The following is a 5,385-nucleotide window of genomic DNA, read 5'->3' on the forward strand; positions in this document are numbered from 1 at the left end:
AAATGGGAAATGACTGCCTAGGAAGGAGCACTGCGGAAAGGGATCTGAGGGTCACAGTGGATCACAGGCTAAACAGTGTAACGCTGTTGCAAAAAAAGCAAACATCATTCTGGGCTGTATCAGCAGGAGTGTTGTAAGCAAGACACAAGAAGTAATTCTTCCGCTCTACTCTGTGCTGATTACGCCTCAGCTGGAGTATTGTGTCCAGTTCTGGGCACCACATTTCAGGAAAGATGTGGACAAATTGGAGAAAGTCCAGAGAAGAGCAAAAAAAATGATTAAAGGTCTAGAAAACATGAGCAATGAGGGAAGATTGAAAAAAATTGGGTTTATTTAGTCTGGAGAGGAGAAGACTGAGAGAGGACATGAGAACAGTTTTCAGGTACATAAAAGGTTACAAGGACGAGGGAGAAAAATTGTTCTTCTTAACCTCTGAGGCCAGGACAAGAAGCAATGGGATGAAATTGCAGCAAGGGCGGTTTAGGTTGGACATTAACAAAATCTTCCTGTTGAGGTGGTTAAGCCCTAGAATAAATTGCCCAAGGAGGTTGTGGAGTCTCCACCGTGGGGGATTTTTAAGAGCAGGTGGGACAATCCCCTGTCAGGGATGGTCTAGACAATACTTAGTCCTGCCCTGAGTGCAGGGGGCTGGACCAGATGACTCTCGAGGTGCTTTCCAGTCCTACGATTCTGTAGCTTGGGAGCGGGGGGTTGTCATAAACAGATAGCTAAGGGTTAATGTCTCTTTCACCTGAAGCACCTGACCAGAGGACCAATCAGGAAACCGGATTTTTTTTAACTTTGGGTGGAGGGATTTGAGTGTCTTTGTCTTTGTGTTTCTGGCTGCCTGCTTTCTTTGAGCTTTGGAAAAGTAGTTTCTTTTTTCTAGTCTTCTGTTTCCAAGTGTAAGGACAAAGAGATCAGATAGTAAGTTATATGGTTTCTTTTCTTTGGTATTTGCATGAATATAAGTGCTGGAGTGCTTTGATTTGTATTCTTTTTGAATAAGGCTGTTTATTCAATATTCTTTTAAGCAATTGACCCTGTGTTGTATCATCTTAATACAGAGAGAACATTTGTACTTATTTTTTCTTTCTTTTTATATAAAGCTTTCTTTTAAGACCTGTTGGAGTTTTTCTTTACTTCAGGGAAATTGAGTCTGTACTCACCAGGGAATTGGTGGGAGGAAGAAATCAAGGGGAGATTTGTGTGTTGGATCGCTAGCCTGATTTTTGCATTCCCTCTGGGGGAATAGGAAAGTACTTTTTGTTTCCAGGATTGGGAGCAGAGAGGGAGATTCACTCTGTTTGGATTCACAGAGCTTGTGTCTGTGTATCTCTCCAGGAGCACCTGGAGGGGGGAAGGGAAAAAGGATTATTTCCCTTTGTTGTGAGACTCAAGGGATTTGGGTCTTGGGGTCCCCAGGGAAGGTTTTTCAGGGGGACTAGAGTGCCCCAAAACACTCTAAATTTTGGGTGGTGGCAGCAGGTACCAGGTCCAAGCTGGTAACTAAGCTTGGAGGTTTTCATGCTAACCCCCATATTTTGGACGCTAAGGTCCAAATCTGGGACTAAGGTTATTACAGGGGTGACCCTACGAGCACGGGGCAGAGGTCAGAGCCTCCATGGGACGACACGCACCGGGACAGGGGTGTGAGCTGGGGGGGTGGGGGGAGCCTGAAATCTCTGCCTTTGGGTTGGGAAGCAAAGGTCACGGCCTGGTCAGAGGTCACAGGCTCAGGTAGGGGGCAAAGATAGCCTTGTACATCAATGATGAAATTAACTGTAGCGAAATAAGAAGCGATGGAATGGATAAGACAGAGTCTGTCTGGGCAAAAATCACACTGGGTAAAAAAGGAACTAGAGCTTCCCCTGAGATAGTGCTTGGGGTGTGCTATAGACCGCCGGGATCCGATTGGGATATGGATAGAGACCTCTTTAATGTATTTAATGAAGTAAACACAAAGGGGAAATGTGTGATTATGGGGGACTTCAACTTCCCGCATATAGACTGGAGGACGAGTGCTTGCAAGAATAATAGGGGTTAGATTTTTCTGGATGTGATAGCGGATGGATTTCTTCATCAAGTAGTTGAAGTACCTACAAGAGGAGATGCCATTTTAGATTTGGCGTTGGTGAGCAGTGAGGACCTCGTAGAAGAAATGGTGGTAGGGGACAACCTTGGTTCGAGTGATCATGAGCTGATTCAGTTCAAACTAGATGGAAGGATAAACAAATGTAGATCCAGGATTAGGGTTTTCGACTTCCGGAGGGCTAATTTTAAAGAGTTAAGGAAATTAGTTAGGGAAGTGGATTGGACGGAGGAATTAGTGGATTTAAATGCGGAGGAGGCCTGGAATTACTTTAAGTCGCAGCTGCGGAGACTGTCGGAAGCCTGCATCCCAAGAAAGGGGAAAAAAAACATGGGCAGGAGTTGTAGGCCAAGCTGGATGAGCAAGCAACTGGAGGATTGCTAATGTAGTTCCTATTTTTAAGAAAGGGAATAAAAATGATCCGGGTAATTATAGGCCTGTTAGCTTGACGTCTGTAGTATGTAAGGTCTTGGAAAAAAATTTAAGGGAGAAAGTAGTTAAGGACATAGAGGTCAATGGTAATTGGGACGAATTGCAACACGGATTTACTAAAGGTAGATCGTGTCAAACCAATCTGATCTCCTTCTTTGAGAAGGTGACGGATTACTTAGATAAAGGAAATGCGGTAGATATAATTTACCTAGATTTCAGTAAGGCATTCGACACGGTTCCGCATGGGGAACTGTTAGTTAAATTGGAAAAGATGGGGATGAATATGAAAGTTGTAAGGTGGATAAGGAACTGGTTAAAGGGGAGACTCCAGCGGGTCGTATTGAAAGGTGACCTGTCAGGCTGGATGGAGGTCACTAGTGGAGTCCCTCAAGGATCAGTTTTGGGACCGACCTTATTTAACCTTTTTATTACTGACCTTGGCACAAAGAGCGGGAATGTGCTAATAAAGTTTGCGGATGACACAAAGCTGGGGGGTATTGCTAACACGGAGAAGGACAGGGATACTATTCAGGAAGATCTGAACCACCTTGTAAACTGGAGTAATAGAAATAGGATGAAATACAATAGTGAAAAGTGCAAGGTCATGCACTTAGGAATTAATAATAAGAATTTTGGATATACTTTGAGGGCGCATCAGTTGGAAGCGACGGAGGAGGAGAAGGACCTTGGGGTACTGGTTGATAGCAGGATGACTATGAGTCGCCAATGTGATATGGCTGTTAAAAAAGCAAATGCGATTTTGGGATGCATCAGGCGGGGTATTTCCTGCAAGGATAAGGAGGTGTTAGTACCATTATATAAGGCATTGGTGAGACCTCATCTGGAATACTGTGTGCAGTTCTGGTGTCCCATGTTCAAGAAGGATGAATTCAAACTGGAACAGGTTCAGAGACGGGCTACAAGGATGATCCGAGGAATGGAAAACCTGCCTTATGAAAGGAGACTCAAAGAGCTTGGCTTGTTTAGCCTGGCCAAAAGAAGGCTGCGGGGGGATATGCTTGCTCTATATAAATATATCAGGGGGGTTAACGTTAGGGAGGGACAGGAATTATTTAAGTTTAGTACTAATGTAGGCACGAGGACGAATGGGTATAAACTGGATATTAGGAAGTTTAGACTTGAAATTAGACGAAGGTTTCTAACCATTAGGGGAGTGAAGTTCTGGAACAGCCTTCCGAGGGAAGTAGTAGGGGCAAAAGACTTTTCTGGCTTTAAGACAAAGCTTGATAAGTATATGGAGGGGATGTTATGATAGGATCGTTAATTTGGGCAATTGATCTTGGATTACCACCAGATAGGTCTGCTCAATGGTCTGCGGGGAGATGTTGGATGGGATGGGAACTGAGTTACTGCAGATAATTCCTTCTTGGGTGCTGGCTGGTGAGTCTTGCCCACATGCTCAGGGTTTAGCTGATCGCCATATTTGGGGTCGGGAAAGAATTTTCCTCCAGGGCGGATTGGCAGGGGCCCTGGAGGTTTTTCGCCTTCCCCTGCAGCGTGGGGCACGGGTCACTTGCTGGTGGATTCTCTGCAGCTTGAGGTCTTCAAACCATTTTTGAGGATTTCAATAACTCGGTCCTGGGTTAGGGGTTGTTATGAAAGTGGATGGGTGGGGTTCGGTGGCCTGCCTTGTGCAGGAGATCAGACTAGATGATCACATTGGTCCCTTCTGACCTATGAGTCTATGAGTCTATAAAGGTCACAGGCCAGAATGGGCAGCCCCATTGAGGCACAGGCCACACCCTGGCTAATCATCCCAGAAAGCTCACGTGGCTCACGCCCAGCCAAAAACAAACAAACAAAAAAAAACCAAAAACCACACACCCAAAGGATTATGGGTAAAGAGCTCTCTAACCTGTTACCCCCCCATAGAAACTGGTAACCCCTGACTCTCTTTCAATGTGATTGGCCGATGTAGCTGTCAATCTGCCCAGAGCTTCAATCAATTTCCAACTCATTCCCTTCAAAGTCCCACCTGTCTTGCTTCCACAAAGCCATTGGGTTAACATATGATTCCCTTCCTTCTATAGGTCCAGAGTCCTGTCCATCATCTATCGCCCCACCTTGATGTACACATTAACCAATGGATTTCCAAATAGGCGGAGAAAAGATGGATGATTGACAGAATATGAACCAATCAAATTCTGGACTCATTGAATCATCCTCCAATAGGGAGGTATATGGGATGTATTACTTTTTATTGTGTTAGCTCCCTATCAATCAAAATTAGACCCACCCCCATTCACTCGCCAATAAGGAGATACCTTGGACACTCTACGTTTTTGATTGGTTTACGTACGTGTCACTCATTAATAAGAACCTCAGTGCATTGCACCTTCCAATAACGAAGTAGCGTGTAGAATCCCTTCCCTGTGAATGGCTCAAATGCCTGTCAATGAAATTCGCTCTTGCCTTTTCATCCTTCAATAGGTGCGCCGGATAGACCGGGCCTGGGCATTTGTCATTTTGTATTGGTCTATAAAAATGTCAATCAATTATAATATCAGCCCATCCTTAATCTTCTCCAATGGGAATCCAAAAACGAGCTACATTTCATCTCTGATTGGCTTAATCTCGTATCAATCAATATGGCTGTCGCCTACTTGTCCTCCAATAACAGAGCAAACTCAGGGACCTATCTCTGTGCGATTGGATGAGTCCTCTGTCACTCAGTTTTAACACCCGCCTCCTATTCCTTTAATAGGCCAGTCATGTAAACCGGCTCCTTCCTTATCGGGATTGGCTGTATGTCGTTGTCACTCAGAGCGATCCGCTTGTGTGACTGGCCTTCGAGCCTCGCGGGGGGCGGGGATATCGGCGGAGTCCCCGCCCCCCGATCC

This window comes from Gopherus flavomarginatus, chromosome 16 (assembly GCF_025201925.1).
Source record: "Gopherus flavomarginatus isolate rGopFla2 chromosome 16, rGopFla2.mat.asm, whole genome shotgun sequence".
NCBI classification, from domain to species: Eukaryota; Metazoa; Chordata; order Testudines; family Testudinidae; genus Gopherus; species Gopherus flavomarginatus.